The following is a 22,145-nucleotide window of genomic DNA, read 5'->3' as shown; positions in this document are numbered from 1 at the left end:
TCTCATTGCTACAGCTAAAATTTCTAGTGCCATATTTAACAACAGTGGTGATAGTGGACATCCTTGTTTGACTCCTGATGTTATTGGAAATGCATCCAGCTTATCCTCATTACATTAAATCTTGCTGATGGTTTTAGGTAGATACTGTTTATTATTTTATGGAAGGCCCCATTTATTCCTATGCTCTTCAGTGTTTTCAATAGGAATGGGAGCTGCATTTTGTCAAAGGCTTTTTATGCATCTAGGCTGAGAGTTAATGGACTAAAGGTGTAAAATGAGAATTACATTTTCTGTCACAAAGTGTGAATTTTCCTTGTTTGACTATACTTACTTGCTACAAGAAGGGACATTAATATTTTTCCTCCTGGGGGATGGTGGTAGTGAGGAGTAGAAATAAGGATCCTCAAGAAAAAGATGGAGGAAAGAAAGAAAGGAATGTGAAGGAAATATTTAAATAGTTCAGAGAAGAGCCCAGACACCCAGATGGGTAACAGAGAAGTAGTGGTAAATGTATAGCATAAAAATTGAAACAGACTTTTACAAGAGCCACACATAGCAGAGATGAAAACTTTCAAATACATTCCTTTTTTTCTGTGTTTCCTCGTGTGGGGAAAGATGCATGATATTTACCAGGCTGGTAATATTAGAAAAGAAATTTCAATAAAATTTGGTACTTAATAAATGCTTGTTAATTGATTACATAACTCACTTTATTTCTGCCTGTTGTATTCTAAATAATTCTTCAAAATTCAAACTAAATGCCACTTCCTTCATGAGGAATAATCTACTTAGTCTCTCTTCTAACATAGGCTTTTAATTTTTTATGTATCAAAGATGTTTTGTTTTAAGATTTTAAATTATAATTTTTCATGTGTGTGTTGTATTCACCCTATGTTAAACTGAACACTTGATGGAGAGGGGTGAGAATGACATGTGATCTAAATGCGTAAATTACTAATATACCTAGTATGGTGTTCTTCACTCAATAGGTATTTAGCAACTGTTTGTTGAATTTTTCTACTATTGGAGTACCTGGAACGTCAGAGGAAGTTTGTTTCCAACAGCCAAAACCAGAGAAGACCTCTGAACAGGGAAATGACATGTTAAGAGCAAGATTTTGGGAAGATTCATTGAGGAAGATGGTTTGAAGAAAGAAAAATTTTCTTTCAAATGGAGAATTATGATGAGGAATTGTTTATTTAGGTTAGGACTATGAAAGCTTTTCTTGACCTAAAATAATAGTCATTCATTTAAGATTAGGAAATCAGGTAGCTAACAAAATATAGTGATGAATAAATTTTTTCTTTGAAGAGAACTGAATAGGAAGAGGAATATTGCTTGTTAGTGCAGCAAGGCAGATCGATTAAAAATAAATGGGATTTGGGATGCAAGTTAAAAAAGCTCAAGCTAGCCCAATCATTCAAAACTCAAATGAACAGAGAACATAAGGGTTCATTAAGATCATTCCTAAGCTGAAAATATCTACTCTAGTGATTTATTTAATGTAGGGGTATATACAGTAATGAGGCTTTGAATATAGGGGATGTTAATCAAAAGAAAGTAGAGGGAAAAAAAAAGCATAGCCCCAAAATATGCAGCATGCTGACAGTGGGAGTAGGGCAGGAAATAAAAGCTAAAAGTTTATACAAGGAGCTTGGGAGGAAGCTTCGAAAAAATTTTTGGTCTTCCCAAAATGGAAGAGAATAAGAGCTTATGTAGCACCTACCAAATGCCAGGCAGTGCAGTAGTTAAAAAAAAAAAAAAAAAAAAAAAAAAACAAACTACCACCTCATTTGATCCTTATAGGAATAATTTTGTCGCATAGTTGCTATTATTTTCTCCATTTATCTGTTGAGGAAACTGAGGCAAAAGGAAGTTAAATGTCTAACCCAGGATCACATAAGCTAAGCATGTGTATGAGGTCAAATTTGAACTGAATTCTTACTGCCCCTATGCCTAGCATTCTAAATTCTGTGCTATCAGTAGCCTCTGTTGTCCAGAGAAAGTGAATTCATTAATACAATATTATATCATTTAAAATGACCACATTATAGTAGGCTGATAAAGTTTATTGACCTATTAATACTTTCATGTCTTATTTTTTTGAAGTTGTGATTAATGTTTTTATTAATTAATTATTTTTTCATTTTCAATATTCATTTCCACAAGATTGTGAATTCAAAAATTTCTCCCCATTTCTCTCCTACCTGCACCCCAAGATGGTATGCATCTTATTACCCTTTCTTCACATCTACCCTCCTTTCTATCACCCCCCCCCATCCCCTTCCCCCTTACTTTATTGTGGAGCCAGATAGATTTCTATGCCTGATTGCCAGTATATCTTATTTCCCAGTTGCATGTAAAAACAATTTTTAACATTTGTTTTTAAACTTTGAGTTCCAAATTCTCTCCCTTCTTCACTCTTCACCCACCCTCATTGAGAAGGCAAGCGATTCAATATAAGTTATCCATGTGTAGATATGAAAAACACTTTCATAATAGTCATGTCTTGAATGACTAACTATATTTCCCTCCATCCTATCCCACTCCACACATACCCTATTTCTCTTTTGTCCGTGCCCTATTCAAATCCAATCTCCCCTCCTTTCTACCATCCCTCCCCCCTTGTACCTTTCCCCTCACTTTCTCATAGGGTAAGGTACAAAATTGAGTGTGTATGATACTCCCTCCTTAAGACAAATCCAATGAGGGTAAGGGTTAGTGATTTTCCTCTCACTCCCCCTCTTCCCCTATATTGTGAAACCTTTTTTCTTGCCTCTTTTATGTGAGACAGTTTATCCCATTCTTTAACTTCCTTTCTCCTCCTAATAGATATCTCTCTCACTCCTTAATTTTATTTTAGATGTCATCTCTTTATCTTCAACTTACCCTGTCCCATCTTTCTCTCTCTCTCTCTCTCTCTCTCTCTCTCTCTCTCTCTCTCTCTCTCTCTCTCTCTCTCTCTCTCTCTCTCTCTCTCTCTCCATTAATCCATCCATCCCTCTATCTATCGACCTGTCTTCTGTCTGTCTGTCTCTCTGTTTTTCCTCCAACTACCATAATACTGACAAAATGTCATGAGTTACAAATATCATTTTTCCACGTAGGAATGTAAGCAATTTAACTTTAATAAATCTGTTATGATTTCTCTTTCCTGTTTACCTTTTCATGCTTCTTTTGATTCTTGTATTTGAAAGTAAATTTTTCTATTCAGCTCTGGTATTTTCAGCAAGAATGCTTGAAAGTCCTCTGTTTCATTAAATATTTATTTCCCCCACAAAAGATTATACTGTTTTGCTGGGTAGGCGATTCGTGGTTGTAATCCCAGCTCCTCTGCCCTCTGGAATATCATATTCCAAGCCCTTTGATCCTTTAATTTGGAAGCTGCTAAATCTTTCCAGAACTTGAACTCATTCTTTCTGGCTGCTTGCAGTATTTTGTCTTTGACCTGGGAACTCTGGATTTTGTCTACAATATTCTTAGGAGTTTTTCTTTTGGGATTTCTTTCAATGTGATCCGTGGATTCTTTCCATGTCTATTTTACCCTCTGGTTCTGGAATATCAGGGCAGTTTTCCTTGATAATTTCTTAAAAGAACATAGACAGTCTAGGTTCTTTTTTGATCATGGCTTTCAGGTTGTCCAATAATTTTTATATTATCTCTCCTGGATCTGTTTTCCAGATTAGTTTTCTCCAGTGAAATAGTTCACATTCTCTTCTTTGGGTTTCTTGTATAATTTCTTTATTTTTCACAAAGTCATTAGCTTCCACGTTCTCTATTCTAATTTTGCAGGAATTATTTGTTCGGTGAGGTTTGGGACCTTTCCCATTTGGTCAACTATGCTTTCTAAGGGAGTCTTCTCCTCACTGGCTTTTTGGCCCTCTTTTGCCATTTGGGCTAGTATATTTTTAAAGTGTTATTTCCTTCAATAATTTTTAGGTCTCCTTTAGCAATTTGTTGACTTGCTTTTCATGATTTTCTTGCATCACTCTCATTTCTCTCCCCATTTTTTTCTCTACTTCTCTTACTTGATTTTCAAAATGCGTTTTGAGCTCTTCCAAGGCCTAAGACAAATTCACATATTTCCTGGAGCCTTTGTTTTCCAGAGCTTTGACTTTGCTGTCTTTTTCTGGTTTCATGTTCTGATGTTTGTCATGAAAATAAGATGCTATAGCCTGGGGTTTTTCACTGTTTGTTCATCTTCTTGTCAAGTTTGCACTCTGCTTCCAGTGGGGTGGGGTTGACTGCACTGTCTCAGGTTTCAGGTGTTTTGTATTAGCTGCTCAATTCCCCAGAATCTGTGTGCCCAAAGCTCTAGAAGCAACTGCTGCTGATGCTGTTTTTGCCACTGTCACCACCTTCATTGCCCTGAGGATAGGACTGATCCCTACCTTGACCTTCATGCCCCTCTTTCACCCAAGTCCCACAGGACTTTCCCACTAACCTTCTATGTTGTCTTTGGCACGTGTGGTTTTAAAAGTCTGGAAACTGCCATAAGTGTCAGTGCATTAGTCCCCTGAAGCCTACTCCAGACAGAACTCTTGTCTGTTCATGTGTAGTCCATGCCAGAAAGTGATCCACTCCCATCCTGGTAGGATAAACTCTGTCTACCTTCAAGGTTGTCTTGGGCTGGAGATTTGTTAATCTGTCATTTTGTGGGTTCTGTAGTTCTAAAATTTGTTTAGTGTCAATCTTTATGGGTATTTGGAGGTGTTTCTTGAAAGAGCTCAAGTAAGTCCCTGCTTTTACTCCACCATCTTGGCTCTGCACTCCTTTTATATCTTTAAAGAGATAAACTTTGCTCAGAAAATAAGAGTAGATTTTCCCAGTGGTAAACACATAATTCAGAAACGTTCAGATTAGTTATATTTTTTTTAAACAAATGCATGAACTAGAAGACTAAATTATCACTATCTCTATACTCACTTTATTTCCCAGGGTTTTCTTTATGTGGCATCCAAAGCAATACCATCATTTATTATTAAAAAGTAGAAGTATTTCTTGTCCATAGCACAAAAGGGATGAAAACTACCACCAAGTATATGACTTACCTAAATGTTTAGCACCAAGAACACAGTCATTAAGTCAGCATACATTTGTGAAGCACATCAGTGTCCTGGGCACTATACAAAGCTCTAGGAACACCAATAAAAGCAAATTCTTAGTCATTGCTGTTAAGGAACACACAGCCCAATGAAGGGACATCATGCAAATGACTATGTCCATATCAGTTATATACAGTATAAATAGAAGCTTGTAGTGCCAATGCAATACTCACAGCACCTACAGCTGCCATGAATATCCCATCATAATTCTCAATTGTGAAATACCATAGACTCTCCAGGTGGAAGACAGAACCAAAACATTTATTCAGACAACAGAAAGCCAAATCCATCATAGTAACAAAAATCCATATACAATAACAATGCAGAGGACAACACCATCCCCAAGCCTTCCCCTTGTTAAGCTTTCCATAAACCAGCTCTCTTAAACAAATTACAAACTGGCTTTTCTTAAACAAAATGACCTTCTCACACTCACAGCCAGCTGGGGGCTTACCTGTGTCCTTCAGTTCTGACTTCTCTCTCAATAATTTCCTCCCAGCTCTGCTCTAGCTGGTCCTCCTCCTGTTCCACTCATTCTGCAATCCCCACACTACAGGCTCCATGTGACTCAGACTTCCATGTGAGCCAGACATGTCACATGGGCATATTAATGAATGGGAAAGATGTCCCCATTTAAATTATCATTACACAGCTTAACTCAGAGGAAAGGTTCTAGTAGGAGAGAGGACCAGGAAAGACTTCCTAAAGAGACCATAATTTGAACTGAGATTTGAATGATGTCAAGAAACCCCAGTTAGGCAGGAGGCACAGTTGAGAAGGGAACTCTGTCAAGGTATGAGAGTACAGATAGTAAAAAGTCATGGAGTTGGGAAATGGAGTGACATGAATGAGGAAGAGAGTGTCACCAGTATGTTCAGTATATGAAGGGGAGTAAATTGTAAGAAGACTAGATGAGTGCCTGTTTATCTTGTATCAGATGAGGCTTCCCTGGGGTACCCTATTGACACTGCTAACAAGGTAGAACATTTTTGTTTCCTTGTGTTCCAATGTTATTACCATTGCTGAACGCTTTTCTCATTACTTCTCACAGGTTTGTATTAATCTGTTCACATTTTCTTGCTCATTCCCTGTCAGGAACACTTGTCAAATGGCACTGAGAGAGTAAGGGCCATGTCTCCATTTAGACTACTCAGTGATCACAGTCACTATTTTGTTCTCATTAATACTGTAGTCTTGCAACTGAAGTAACTATTGAGATGTATAAAAAGGAATTCCTCACAGCACCATGTTTATAAGGGGGAGATAACTAACCGAACTGGGCAGGCTAAGAAAGAATGGTGAAAACTTAAGAGTTGACCAGCTCTTTTGAATCTAATTTTGAAGTTGAATGGAAAGAAGTTGTAGCATAGTATTAACAGGGTAGAAAGTAGTTTAGAGAGTTTTGAGTCTCTGAAAAAGAGATGCTGTATTTACCAAATGTGCTCTAATTATTAGCAATTATAATAGTCATTATAGTTATTATAACAATTTCTTACATGAGCTTACTTGACTGCCATCTCACAGAGCAATACCACTATAGTTTGAAGGCTTTTGTTCTTAGCATTCACAGCTGCCTAAGAACAGGCATGGCCATTTTCCCAGCAATATAAAGTGGCCTTATGCCCTCTACTTCTTCCTTCCCTTATACGATGCCATTAGCAGTTTCTGTGCGACAGCCAAAGGCCTGTTAAAAGGTAGAAATGTGATTTTGATCTTTTTAGTTTCTCACTAAATTACAGAATCAGTTCTCTGGTTGGCAGCTGCTGACAATTTTATAACAGTTTATTTTTCAGTTCCTATCTGAAAAGCACCAATTTATGGTTTAAGGTGCTCATTTATATCAACACAGGACTCACAGTGTTTAGACAGGTCACTCTTGCAAGCATTTGGTTTGCAAGTGACCTTCATGTTTGGAATTTGTTCTTCAGAGCAAGGGAAATATTAAATACATTTTAATTTAATTTTTATTTTTGTGCAGGAAGCTTCATTAAAAAAATGGCCTTCTACCCTGCGGGAACTAACATTATACACAGAAAAGTAATTTCTCTAGGATCCTGCAAAATGAGAGCCTTTAGAAAGGGAAGCATCCTACTTGAAAATATCATATTTAACACATAAATGCTCTCAGAAATAGGCACCCAGAATGGCATATCTGAGATGCAATGCCTAATGCACTTTTTCATTCACCTATTTCTATTTTGTCACTGACTTTTCTTCTTTTATTTTTTTAGAAAAATAAAATTTACTCTTAACAGAGTCACTAAAACCAAAACACAAAGTGTGTGTATATGAATGAAATAATACTCTACATACAAAGAAGACCTTGAGTGTTAACATTTTCCAAATCCTTTCTTTGCATGCTAAAACCTTCTTTACTATATTAAATTTTTAGAAACCTATTGAAATACAACTTTTTATTTTCCTGTTTAGGAGCTAAAATTTTAGATAATTACCTAATTAAAATATTTATTACCCTGGTTTGCAAATGATGTGATCACTGTATTTCACATAGAGGTTCTGATATGACAATTTTCAAAACATACACAAGTTAGTAAAAAGATGCAAAATCAGAAACCTTAATCTTTCAGCCAGCTTCATGCAATATACCTCATTAGATTTATCTCTGACATTTTTACAACTCCGCAGGTCCCCAAATTAATGGATATTTGTATTTACTTTGTGAACTGAAGTAAAGAAAAAAAACAAAAAACCAAAGAAACAAAACTCTCATTTACCACGGTATTTAAGCTTCATAGGAATGATTATATTCTTACCTAAATATCTTAGCATCCTATGGACATTTTATGAACCCCAAACAATGCATGAAAATAGACAAATTACTAACAGGGTTACCATAACATATGTCACCAAGTAATGTGATTCTAGAGAAATTGGAAGCCTTGCTTTATCTTTGCTTTCAATATTTTTAAAAATATTGCTTCTTCTCCTATCACCACCACTGCCACTACTATTACTATTACTACTACAACTATTTATAGAGACCTTGTGGTATCATTTATAGAATATATGCGTGTGTATATATATACATACGTGTATATGTTTATACACATATACACATATGCAAAAAGTAATCCACTGAAGAAGGAAATGGCAAACCAGTCCAGTACCTTTGCTAAAAACAATCCACATACAGTATTAAAATGATAAAAGAGACAACATCAGCAGATGAGCCTTTCAGATTGAAAGGTGTCCAATATGCTACTGCAGAAGAAGGGAGGACAACTATAAGTTGTATATAACTATAAGTTGTATACTATATATAAATCTGTATCTGTATCTATATACATATGTATGTATATCTATCATCTATCTATCTATCTATCTATCATCTATCTATCTATCTATCTATCTATCTATCTATCTATCTATCTATCTATCTGTATGTATGTGTGTATACATAGCTCCAGTAAAAATGAAGCAGCTGCATCAAAGCTGAAAGGAAGCTCAGTTCTGCGTGCATCTGGTGAAAAAAGGAAAGTTCAGTGATATAAAGATCAATATTCCAAAGAAACCTGGAATGTAAGGTTTATGAACCAAGTTAAACTGGATGTGTTAAAACAGAACACAGCAAGATCAAACACTAACATCCTGATTATCAGTGAACATAAATGGGTGGGAATTTAATTCAGGTGATCATTATGTTTATTATTGTGGTTAAGGACCCCTTAGAAGAAACAGAGAAGCTCCCACAGTCAATAAAAAGGTGAAATAAGTTCACCTTGATAATTTCTTGAAAGATGATGTCTAGGCTAATTTTTTCATTATGGCTTTTAGGTAGTCCAATAATTTTTAAATTACCTCTCCTGGATCTATTTTGCAAGTCAGCTATTTTTCTAATGAGATATTTCACATTGTCTTCTATTTTTTCGTTCCTTAAGCTTTGTTTGTAATTTCTTGATTTTTCATAAAGTCATTAGCTTCCATCTGCTCCATTCTAATTTTTAAAAACTATTTTGGACCTCCTTTTCCATTTGTCCAGCTCTGCTTTTTAAGGCATTCCTCTACTCATTGACTTTTTGGATATCTTTTGCCATCTCTATTAGTCTATTTTTAAAAATTTTATTTTCTTCAGCATTTTTTGGTCTCCTTTAGCAAGCTAATTTGTTTTTCATGATTTTCTTGCATCAGTCTCATTTCTCTTCACAACTTTTCCTCCTGTCTTGATATTTAAAATCTTTTTTGAGATTTTCCATAACCTGAGACTATTTCATTTTTTTTTGAAGGTTCTCATGTAGGAGCCTTGACCTTGCTGTCTTCTTCTGGTTGTATAATTTGGTCTTCCTCTGATTGTATGCCTTTGGTATTCCTCTTCTGAATAGATGGAAGAAAATATCTTTTTACCAAGAAAGTAACCTTATATAGTCTTATTTCCTCCATTTTGGGGCATTATCCCAGCCAATTCCTTGACTTTTGAGCCCTTTGTCAAGTGGAGGCTATACTACCCCAGGCTTCTGAGATTTGGTACAGCTCTTCTCAGAGATATATCTAGGAACCTCTAAGTTCTCATTTCCTTCAAAGTGGCATAATCAAGGGAGAGGTGTTTGCTTCTCTCCTGGACTGTGCTCTGGTCTGTGAACAACTATAAGTATCCTTTTCTTCCCTGGAATTGCAAGGAGGATTTCCCTCTCCACAGCTACCATCAGCTTTGCCATTGCTCCTCCTCATGCCAGGACTGCCACTCAGGACTGAGACTCAGAGCAGCTGCTCAATTCCCTCACCATCTATAGGTGGACAACTCTAGAAGTGGCCTCTGCTGCAGCAGTAGCTATTGCCACCCCAGAACTGGGTTTGGGCCTGGGGCTGGACCATATTCCTCTCTCACTCAGGTAAGAGAGCTTTATCTCTTCCATGATCTGAGACCATTTAAGCTCTTTTGAAAGCTTTGGATGTAGGTGCCTTGACCTTGCGTCTTCTTCCAGTTGTATACTTTGAAGCTGTTTTTGGCATTTGTGTGTTGAGAAATCTAGAAACCACAGAAGCTGCATGTGATTCAGTATCCTGAAACCTGCTCCAGTCCAGTCTATGCTGATGTGGCCCATGCTGGACTATGGTCTGTTCTGAGCCTGGTGTAATAGACCCTCACTGCAGGCATTCTAGGTTGTCTTGGGCTGGAAATCTGCTTCACTCTGTCATTTTGTGACTTCTGCTACTCTAGAATTTGTTTACAGTAATTTTTTTACGGATATTTTAAGGGCTTTGGGGGGAGATCTCTAGAAGGTCCATGCTTCTTCTCTACAACCTTATCAAAATATATATATATATATATATATATATATATATATATATATATATATATATATATATATATATATATATAAAATTTTTTAAAGGAAGAATAATTTTGTGTTCTGAATATACAATATAAAACTAGGACCAACTTTCCCCCCCTTATTCTGCTGTAATTTGGGAGATTCTTTCCATCATTTCCCACTTCTCATTTCATGCAAATATAAGAATCACAAATTTTTAAAGGCACATAAATTTTCTCAAAAAAAGAAAACAAAACAAAACACTATCACTTTTTAAAAATAGACTCAGGCATTGAAAGATACATACGTTACCTTTCATGTTCATTGGTTCCTCACTCAAAATTCAATGAAGATATTCATATTTGGTACAAAGAATTAGACAATTCTTAATTCCATTGGCCTGTACTTAAATGGCATAAGGGATTATGTGTGGAAATGCTTGATCAAAATCATAGGCGGGCTGATTATGTGTGGAGATGGACAGACTGTGTTCCACTGTTATAAATAAGATGCTAAAAAATCTAGAGGAAGGTTTTTGGAATGTTGAGCTAAGCTTCTTCAAAGAATCTGTAATAACTATAGACAAAATTTTCGTGGGTTATAAAGCCATGAGTGGGGTTTGATCTGTATAGATGGAGGAAATACCTACATTAATGATATCACAGAGTCTATGAAGTTGGAATATTGGAATACTTTACAGGTGCTATGATTTTATTTACTCTAACAAAATGAAATATCAACCCCAAAAAGAATGTATGAAAGTTAAGCTCCCTGGCTGAAGGAGTAATGAATCTATATTTTGGAAGGATGATAGGATGTGAAGTTGGGGTTGCTGGGGTTGCAAAAGGAGGAAATCAAATGAAAATGATATAAGCTGGGTAAGCTAATTGCATTGCTTTAGCTCTGAGAATTACATCACCTTTTTCCTTTGGTCACTAAGGCTGTAGGCACATAAAAAGAAGAAGTACTAGGCTTTCCAATTGCTTATAGTTGAATTTAGTTTCAATGATGCTGTTATTATATAACTTTATATTAGAGGATTGGCAAAGGAACCAGGTAGAACCTCCCTAGATTAGACAGATCAGCATGGTCTGACTGTATTTGGCAGTGTTGTTATAATTGCTATGCTTCCCATTTCTCTAGCTATCTTTTCTGGTGGGTCCATGTTAATGAGCTGGTCAAATAGAGAATATTAATAGAGAGAAATCTATTCCACCTAGTTAGTGACAGCTGCATTCTTGAGATTACCCTCTGAGTCTTTATTACTTTCATTCTCAGGGGTGTCAGAAATCTTGATACCTAAAATGGCAGTGGTTAAAAGACACATATACACATAGACACTCACACACACACACACACACACATACCTATATGCATACACGGATCCCATTTATGGTCTCTCCCATGAAGGAAGTATCAATTCTTGCTTTCCAAGCATTTTGCTTTCTTTCCACTGAAACTGAAGGGGAAAGGTAGGAAAGAACACTCCCATTAGATTGGGCCCTAGTAAAAAGGGTCATGTAGTTTTCCTGTTGTGCAATCCTGAGCTAAAGACCACTAAATCTAGTAGGATCAGGTCTTGCATTTTAAGACAAACACAGTTTACTATATGCAGTGTCACTCGTTCATCAGAATTTTCTGATATTGCAAATAAATTTCTTTAAAATGATATTTCCTGATGCTCTCCTATACTATGAAAGGGGCCTATAAAGTTGACTGCTTTTCATTTCTATATATGCAAAGGAGGTATGGGGGTATCTACGTGGCACAGTTGATAAAGCATCAGCACTGGAGTCAGGAGGACCTGAGTTCAAATGCAGCCTCAGACACTTGACACCAGCTATGTGAGCCTGGGAAAGTCACTGAATCCCAATTGCCAAATAGATAGATAGATAGATAGATAGATAGATAGATAGATAGATAGATAGATAGATGATAGATAGATAGATAGATAGATAGATAGATAGATAGATAGATAGATAGATAGATGGATAGATGGATGGATGGATGGATGGATGGATACATAGATAAATAAATATATAAATATATAAACAAGCAAATAAATAAATGAATACGTAGATACATACAAATGAGCAAAGATGAATTAAGAAAACACAGGCAAACATTTAGATGATCCATCAGAGAAGAGATCATCATAATAACTTTGGAATTAAAACCTGGCCCTGGATTGCTGCTAATGTTGAGAGTTAAAGAAGAAAATTAGCTCTCAATAAATGGATTGAAGATAAATTTATAAATGAAAAAAGATAAATTCTCTAGAAATTTTTACTTGGCTGGACAGTGTTATGTCCAAAAACTCTAACAATGGTGTTGGATAACTAATTGTTATTGTTAATAAGTTATTGTTAAACTGCATAGAAATATCCAACCTTTTAGCTACCTAATTAATCATGTCCTAAATTAATTGGCATTCATCATTGCTTTCTATTTGCCTCTAGCACAGTGTGTACAATGTTCTTTCCAGGCAGTGTCCAACAGGCTTTCAGAAAACTGTAATTCCATAATTAGTATTTCAGTTATAGTGCTTCCTTAGAAACACACTTTGATTTGTTCTGCTCTAGTAAACGTCCAAGTCTCTGAAAGAGAAAAAAAAATTAGGAGGGAAGGTTTCATGATGACAAGTTTTCTAAATTTACTAGAATCTCGGAAATTTTCACCATTTTATTTTAATTCAACCCCAAATAACCAAATTTTAAATATAAGAACGGATATTTTAGGAGAGTTCTAATGTGTCATTAGAAATGAAAAGATAGGAAAACTGAGAGTAAAACTCTGTCTTGCAAAATAATTATGGGCATTATTGTTGTCCAGTTTTATAGCTGGTGAAAATATATGAATTTGGAAAAATCAGTGTGAGACAGCTGTTTTCCCTTTGCCATCAGACCTAGCCAAACTGCAGCTTTCTACACTATAAGTCCAGGGAAACATTTGGATTTGTGATTTTGTGTTTGATATGTTGTGGTATACTTCAATGGTTAGGGTGGTCATGGGAATTGTAGCTATAATAAAGGGCTCTCAGCTTCCTGCCCTCATCTCACTTTAGGGGATCCTGAGCAGCAATAAAGAAAATTGGTGGTTAGAGAACAGGGACCTAGGGAGACTTAATCTTTATGCCTTGTATCCTACAATCCTAAGCTTCATAATTTTTTGTGCACTGAATGATAGCCATTCCCATCTATTGAGGTCAGTGGAAAACACTAACAGATTGATGGGTAATATGGCATCCTTCATTCGTAAGAGAATATCTAAAAGAATGAAGAAAAAATACACTTGTAGAAGATGTGGGTTCAAATCTCTGTTCTACAATTTATTTGTTTTGTAACACCATGCACATAATTTACCTACTTCGGAGCTATTTTATCTTTCTTTAATCATTAGCTGTAGGTAATAGTATTCATGGTATTTCATAAAGGCCTTTCAACATCAATTGAAATGATAATATATTTTCTGTTTTTTTTTATTTTAGACAAATACTAAAACAAATACATATTAAGAAAAGAAAAAGAAACATTTTAAACATAAATATTAAATAAGGAAAGAAAAAAGATATGCACAGTAGAACCTAGGAGAGGATTCAAAATATATAGCAATAACATCATCTCAAGAAAGTTTATATATTAAATTCTACGCAGTAAGTTGAAAGCCGTTCATCTTTTCTTTGCTTTCCTGTAGGTTTTCTTTTGTGCTCTGCTGTACACATTTTTGTTCTTATTTCTCCCTTCTCCCCCCGCCCCACTCACCACCACAAGGCTACAATTGAGCATGGATACATTTATATATAAGTAGATAGGTAGACAGACAGATAGACAGATACATAGATAGATGTATATATATATATATATATATATATATATATATATATATATATATATATATATATATATATGCACATACATATGTATGCACACACATATATACTTACATACATAAACATATACCTTTCTTAAGCAATTCTACTCCTAATCTTGTTTTGATGTTTGTGCATAGATGATAATATATTTTTAACTCCAATCATGAAGTCCATTGATATGAGACTCTCCTTATTACTGAGAACCAATATCTCTGTGTGAAATATGGGGCAGCAGGGGCAAGAGAGGAAAATACTTTAGTCTTCTTTGAGTTCTTCAGACAGTTTTCAAGTCTTCAGGTCCTGCAGCAATTTGGGCAGTTCTGTCTTCTAATTTTGAGAGGGAAGATGGGCAAAAGTCAATCCCACTTCAGACTGATGAAGAAACAAACTGGGGAGATGGGAGAGTACCTGCTGGTCTCCATTAAATCATTATACCGAACTTGCTACACTAGAGATTTTGAGGAACTTCCCCTTCAGTGACATCTGAAAATTTGTTCTTGAGTAAGCTAGATTGTCTTGTTCCCACTTCGTATGAATACCTTCTCTGATTTCTGTTTTGCGATCTATTTGATATGATATTTCTTGGCTAAGTGAAGGGTGGGGTTCTGCTTTCCTCCAATAGTTAAACACTGATAATAAGTTAACTTGAACCAAATCGCATCCACTTTAAGGGAGAAGATTGATATAATTCCAGTTCGGTAGTCTGTTTCTCTGAGAAGAACAGAGTGGTGTCTGTCTCCTGCTTCCCATTCTGGCAGAATTAAAGTGTCCCTTTAAGGAGGGCTCGGGAAGAAGAGGTTAGATATTTCTATTCTGCCTATCTTCATGCTACATGTCATCCATTTCCCCAATGTTACGTCTGAGATAACCCTTATACTATGTGAGTCTTGTTACCGCTTATATTTGTAAAGTAACGCGTTAAACATTTTAAAATATTATCTCAGTTGGTAGCCTCAAGAAACCTGGGAGACAGGAACTATTATCCCCGTTTTGCAATTGAGAAAATTGAGGAAAACAGAGCTTAAATAACTTGACTATGGTCACAGAGATATGTCTGAGGTTGGATTTGAACTAAAGTCTTCTTGGCTTTACATCCAGTACTCTATCCACTGAACCATCTAGCTCCCAGTGATCTACAATTGCAAGACAGAATGATGGGCAAAGGAGTTTAGTTTGTGTCCATGGGACAAAGCAAAACATATCTTGTATGCCATACACATGATATACATAAGCTTCAGACTTGTGATCTTGGTCCTATCAATGCAAATTGTTATCTAGGTATGCAACAATAAAGAATATTAATGTAATAATGAATTTATAACTATGAGCTTTTATGAAGGGGGAGAAGTATGGATCTAGTGATATTTATTTACATAACTGCATTGTGTTAAATAGATTTTTCTTCCCTTTTGGTTCTCAAATTCAAAGAATTTCCACTTAAATAACAATCGATACCCTGGACCTGTCTCATTTCCAAGAAACCAGAGCCAGGTTACCCAGTAGACAAATTAGCCATGTGTTAGATGATCTTATTCTTACCGTGAGCCTACATGCCCCTAGGTTAGAAGAAGTCAATCTGTTAAAGAATAAAACTATGATATATGGAATAGATTTATTTATATTCATCATCCAGCCTGCACAGCAGATTTTAACCCTTCCCAAAGGGATGACACAGGTGCAGATGCTTATATAGCAGTGCCAAAGAATATCAGCAGACTCAGTTAAAACCCAGAATGAAAGCTGTAGCCTTACTCCCACCCTGAGTAAGAAAATCCTGTCAACTCAGTGCTGCAAACTCATCAGTTCTTATCCTCCTTCTGTTGGAAAATTTCCTATGTACCTAACCTTGGACTAGATTTTTATTGACCTGGAAACAGCATGGTCCCTTTATGCCCCTTCTTAGACAATAATCCTGTTGGATGACACTGAATTTGACTTCTGACATCTCTACAGAAATTTTTTCTTGTTTTAAAATTTTATCACATTGGCATGTCTTTCTAAATGATTAAGCCAATTTGATCAAGATTCTGGATTTTATGCAGATTTCAGCACTTATACCTAAACTACAACTTGCTCTGAAAAACCAAAACTAACAAACACAAACCTGTTTGAATATGGCTCATAGAAGAGCTGAAACATATTAAACAGAACCAATAAGGAATGGAGACTGGAATCCAATAAGGCATACCACTTTCCTGCCCAACTTTAAAACTGGCAGCAAAGGAGACAATGGGTCACAATTGACATATCTGGCTTCCGAGATTCCATGACTCTTTTTTGTCTTCTCCTTCACAAAAATTCTGATAGTTTTGCTAGAAATGCATTGTTCTTGTGTGCTGTTCCTCTGAGTACTTTTACTTCACTACCACTTGTTTCCCAATCTCATTTAGGAGAGTGATTGCTTTACTAAGATTCACTTCAATTGGTCCTCCATGTCCATACTATCTCCTCTCAACCTCCACCAGCTGATCCAGAGACAGCCCTTACATTGTCATATATAAGAGTTTGTTCTCCTCTTGGTATAGATATGCCTAAATTATGCTTGGAGTCAGCCTCATTTACTTTAACTGAAAAACGGTTTCCCTAAACAAAAGGGTCAATGGAAAAACTCCTGATATGCGTGTTGGTCCATGGTGTGTTCAGGTCTGACAGGTAGTGGAAACAAAAGTTATTGCATCAAGACAAAAATCAATTTGTTCAGTCACATATGATTCTTTCTGACGGTATTTGGGGTTTTCTCATTAAATATAATGGTGTAGTTCACTATTTCTTCAGTTCATTTTACAGATAAGGAAACTGACGCAAACAGGGTATGCCTTGGGTCACACAGCTAGTAAGTGTCTGTGGGTGAATTTGAACTCAGGTACTGGCTCCAATCTCAGTGCTCTATGCACTGTACAATCTAGGTTCTGTAAAAGACAATACAACAAAATTTTATGAAGTGCCTACTTTGTGCCAGGCACTACTAAGTGCTAAGAGTGTAAATAAGAATAAGAAGGACAGTATAAATATAAACAAAATTCTTATTTTCTTGTTTGTGTGTGCATGTTCTACAGGTTTTTTTTTTAAGTTTTTTTTTTTTTAATATGACACTGTCAGTTGTTTTTGTTGCTTTTCACCATTAAAAAATGAAAACAATCCAAAAATCTTGGTGCTCATGAGTCTTAGAGAAGACCCTACATGTACTCATGTTGTGGGCCAAATTGTATGATGTTGTGAGTTGCACTAAGTGAAGTCTCTTATCCACTACAGATATTTCAACCTGGATGATGCTATAAAGAAAGAATATTTTCCTGTCAGACGTTCCCTGTGGGGTTTTTGTCTGGAAGTGGCTCTACTCATGATAAATTTATATGCCTGCTCAGCAATAAAAATTAAGGGCATTTATCAACTGGAATGTTTTTTTTTTTAATACAATCATAAGTTAAGTATTCAAAATGTGATTACTATGACATTTACTTTAATTGAGTGCAGGAATAAGGAAGGGAACTGGACATGGAATTTCATGGTTAAAAGGAATTCCCAGATGAGGAAACTCCTACCAATGCAGATTGGAACTTCTTGGTAATTTATACGATCCTAGAGAGTTCCTTAGAGTGCTAAGAGGTTAAGAGATTTGCCCAAGATCACATTCGATCTGTATTAAAGGCACAAGTTGAACCAAAGTATTTTTGGTTCTGAGACTCACTGTCCACCACACCACATTGTCTCTCAGTGATGGCAGACCTTAACTAGAAATATTGTACATTTAAGTAAATCTCTTTAAAATAGCAAGACACCCTTACTAAACATTATCTGCATGCATATAATTTTATTCTGCAAACAAAATGTTATTGGAATGACCTAAGTAGTTATACTTAGTTGCATTTTGGGCAGGAAGAATTCTGAACAAAACTGGACTATTATGGTTTTGTGAGCACCATAAATCTGCCTTGATACCTCATTATTGCCCTCAAAATGAGAAAAATAACAACTTCCATCTATATAATGTTTTTAGAATTTGCAAAGTAGTTCTTGTGAATGATCAGTCTGAATCAAGATTATCTTTTGAATCCTTTACATTCTAGAAAGTTAAGAAATCATCGTATCTTTGAAGGGAAGTCAACTGAGCATTATAAAGGTAAAGTAAATTGACCTGAATAAGATAACTAACAAGAAGAAAAAAAAAGAGACTAGAACTCCAGTCTTCTGATTCTTGTAAGAGTGTTCTTTCTTTATGTAATGTTTGATGTTCTTTAAAAATTCACTAATTTAGCTAAGATTAGAGTTACAGATTCATTTGTTTAATAACTAATCCAAGAGATAATTCAAAAGTTGCGGTTCCACACTACACTTAATCCTTAAAAACTCATAAACCTTTGAAAAGGAGTTGACCATATTGATGACATTATTGGCCATAGATATACTGACAGTCCATTTGCAAATATATATATATATATATATATATATATATATATATATATATATATATATATATATATACATATACATATATATATAATTTGCTGATAATACAGCTTTCAAATTTCTTTGAAATATTTTTGCAAAATTCATAAGAAAATTATAGAATTTTGTAGTTGAAAGAACATTGGAGAACAGTGTAATGGTAATTTAAAAGGAAAATCTTTCCTATTTATTAACAGGTCCATTACATCACATGGAGCCTGTCGCGGGAGGAGTTGGCTAAATGAATGGAGCAGGAAGAGGCAGAGCTAGAACAGAACTGAGAGGAAATTATGTCTTGAGAACAGTCAGAGCTAGAAAGGATGCAGGCTCCTGGGTAGCATGAGTGATTCTGTAATTGTGATTTTGTTTAAGAGAGCCTACTTGTGATGAGCGTAATGGAGCTGGTTTGTGGAAAGCATAGCAGAAGGAAGGCTTGAGGATGGTGTTGTCCTCTTTATTGTAATCGTATATAGATTTTTGTTGCTGTGATGAATTTGAGTGTGAATAAATGTTTTGATTCTGACTTCCATGTGGAGAGTCTGTGGTATTTCGTGATTCTGAATTTTGCCATGATATTCATGGCTGTAATGGGCGCTGTGAATATTGCATTTGCACTACAAATGGTGACAAGGATGGGCTCAAGAAATATCAGGCCTCCATTTGGAGACAAATGCTGAGGAGACAGAGGAAGAAATGGATGCCCCAGGGTCAGATGATTTTTACTTCTCCCCAGAAAGAAAATGGGCTAAAGGCACAGGGTTTTGTGAAAACTGGGAACTGAGGTTATAGAAGGGAAGACCCAGAGATTTACAAAGATGTTTGCAGGGAATAACAAATGGAACCAGGGAAAGAAATGGCAGGGGTATATAGGAGAGGCCAGGCCTTGCTAACAGGCTATCAAATTGTATGTAAGTGCTGACATGGGCTGCTGGAGGAGAAGGCTCAGATGGAAATGGAGTTGGTTGGTTTGTGGGAGAGGCTTTTTGTCCTGCAGTGTTCAGGGTATCCTTTGGGAGAGCAAGTTGAAGAATTTCAGTTGGTAGAAGAGAGGGCTGTTTTTGATTTGTCTCACTGGAGGCAAAAAGTTAAAAACAGGAAAGTGAAGGGAGCAGCCTTGCACAGACTGGGCTTGATTCAGGTCTAAACACAGTCCAGGAGAATGTGTGGGAGGAGAATGAAACAAGTGAGGATGCTGAGGTTTGGCCAGTACTAAGAAGGAAGCAGGGGAATCAGAGGGCCCCCATAGTGTTTGGGGAGGTAATTGAGGATTTTCCTTAGCAGGAAGACACAGATGTTTTGAGTTGGTTCACTCAAAAAAAAAAAAGGGATAATCATTGGTACCTTGGATGGTGAGAATCAGTGAATCAGGTTTTCTTGAGAGAAAAGAATGAATATCCTATGGGTTCAGGGTCAGAGTGGATTGACAAGAAAAGAGTTGTTTGCTGCTATGTTGAGAGCAGGGATAGATTTTGGAAAAATATGTAGCATTCCAACTAATGAACTATATAAAATGTATCCAGGAAATAGGCTTGATTTTAGACTGAGCAGGGAGGAGCTGCCCCTGCAGATCATTCTGAAATATTGTGTCCAGGTTCATCATACCTGCAGGGAGAATGTGGGCTTAGCATTAGCCCCAGTTCAGATTACAGAGGGTTTACCTCTAGTCAGAATGATGACCCTGGGGAATGCAAATTGGAAAACAGTAAACAAAGGTGAATGAGGCTATGATAATGGGTTCGTGGATTCCAGAAGCACGGCTGACCCCATATCTACCCTGCTTCTGGTAATTGTCTCCTTATTTCTTTTTGGTTTTTTGTCTATTCACCTTGTTTGTCAGATTTGTTTTCTGCAGACTTAAGACCCTCCACTTGCGGATACCTGATCATTTAAGCTTGATGTCACGCTCTAATCCATAGTATAACAAGTCTAAAACCTCTTCCAAATAACATTCTTTAAAGCAAGTGAAAAGTGATCGATATATTTAAAAATTTTAAAATATTATATGTCATCATTATTATTAATTTTAGTAGCAGCAGAAGCAGCAGCTGAATTATTTTCATGTTAAACGATATCAGCTGCTTCAATTTGTCCTCAAATGACATAGTATCCAGATTTCTGACGATTCGTAGACATTCTAAAGACTAGAAGCTGAATACAGTGCTCCATATGCAGCCTAACCAGGGTTCATGTCTCCTGTTCTAGATACTTGACCTCACTTACTGGCTCCTATGATTTTGAATACTTATACTCCAAAATGAAAATGATGCTTTTACCTTTCAAAACCATGTTTTAGAAATGGACAGATTTGTAAACGAAGAAAAAGACAGTCTTCAAGATATTTAGGGACTTGATCTATGCATATACAAATAAGAGCTATTAATATCCTAAGGGTTAGCTAGGTGGTGCAGTGAATAGAGCACCAGTGCGGGAGTCAGGAGGACCTGAGTTCAAATCTCACTAGCTGTGTGACCTTGGGCAAGTCACTTAACCCCAATTGCCTCATCATGGGTCATCTCCAGTTATCCTGATGAATATCTGGTCACTGGATTCAGATGGCTCTGGAGGAGAAGTGAGGCCGGTGACCTGCACAGCCCTCCCTCACTCAAAACCAAGTCAAATGCAAGTCATGTCATTATTTCTCTCATGGCATGATCTTCTTTGGCAACGAAGGTGAACACTCACATTAAAATCCTAATATATGTGGTCAAAATATATAAACAAATATGTTTCAGAGAAAAGATACAAATTATCAGCTGCCATATGATGTTTTCAACTGAAAATGCAAAATAGGTTGTTATATTGGAAAGAATTCATTCTCAGGTCAGAGGATGTGAAATCAAATTCTGCTTATGATTGTTGATGCTATTGGTGTAACTTTGGGCAAAAACTTGGGACTAATTCCCTGACTGTCATATTTTTTATCTTTAAAAGGAGGGGTGGGACTAGATTGCCTTTAGGAATCCTTTCAGATTTTGAAATATGGTTCTACCAGAAATGGCATAGTGAGTATAAAAGAACTAATATTAAGGCTACCCTACAACATGATATCCCTCTTCTTTTGCTTCTGTAAGAAGGATTAGTTTTGGCTAAGCAGAAATAAAGGTCTTATTAGAACCTGATTGGTACATATGTCCCTTATTTAAGCTCAGTACCTATTGCCTTCCCTTTTGCAAAAGGGATTAACTTTTTTTTAAAGGCAAAGCAGTATCCCTAAGTTCTGATTTGCCCTGGATTCCCTGACAGCTTTCTTTTTATCTAAGGAAATAACAAGAATCAATTATATAGAGTCCAGGTCTCTTAGGCTTGATTAGTCCCTAAAAAATAAGTGTTCAGAATACATACAAATGTGTGTATACAAATATACACATGTGTATACATATGTACATTAACGTGGATACATATGTACACATGTATGTTTATTTTTTTGTCCGGTAGCAAAATATGAAAACAAGA

The sequence above is a fragment of the Notamacropus eugenii genome, chromosome 4, assembly GCF_028372415.1.
Source record: "Notamacropus eugenii isolate mMacEug1 chromosome 4, mMacEug1.pri_v2, whole genome shotgun sequence".
In the NCBI taxonomy this organism is placed as follows: domain Eukaryota; kingdom Metazoa; phylum Chordata; class Mammalia; order Diprotodontia; family Macropodidae; genus Notamacropus; species Notamacropus eugenii.
Note: the sequence above shows the minus strand (reverse complement) of the source record.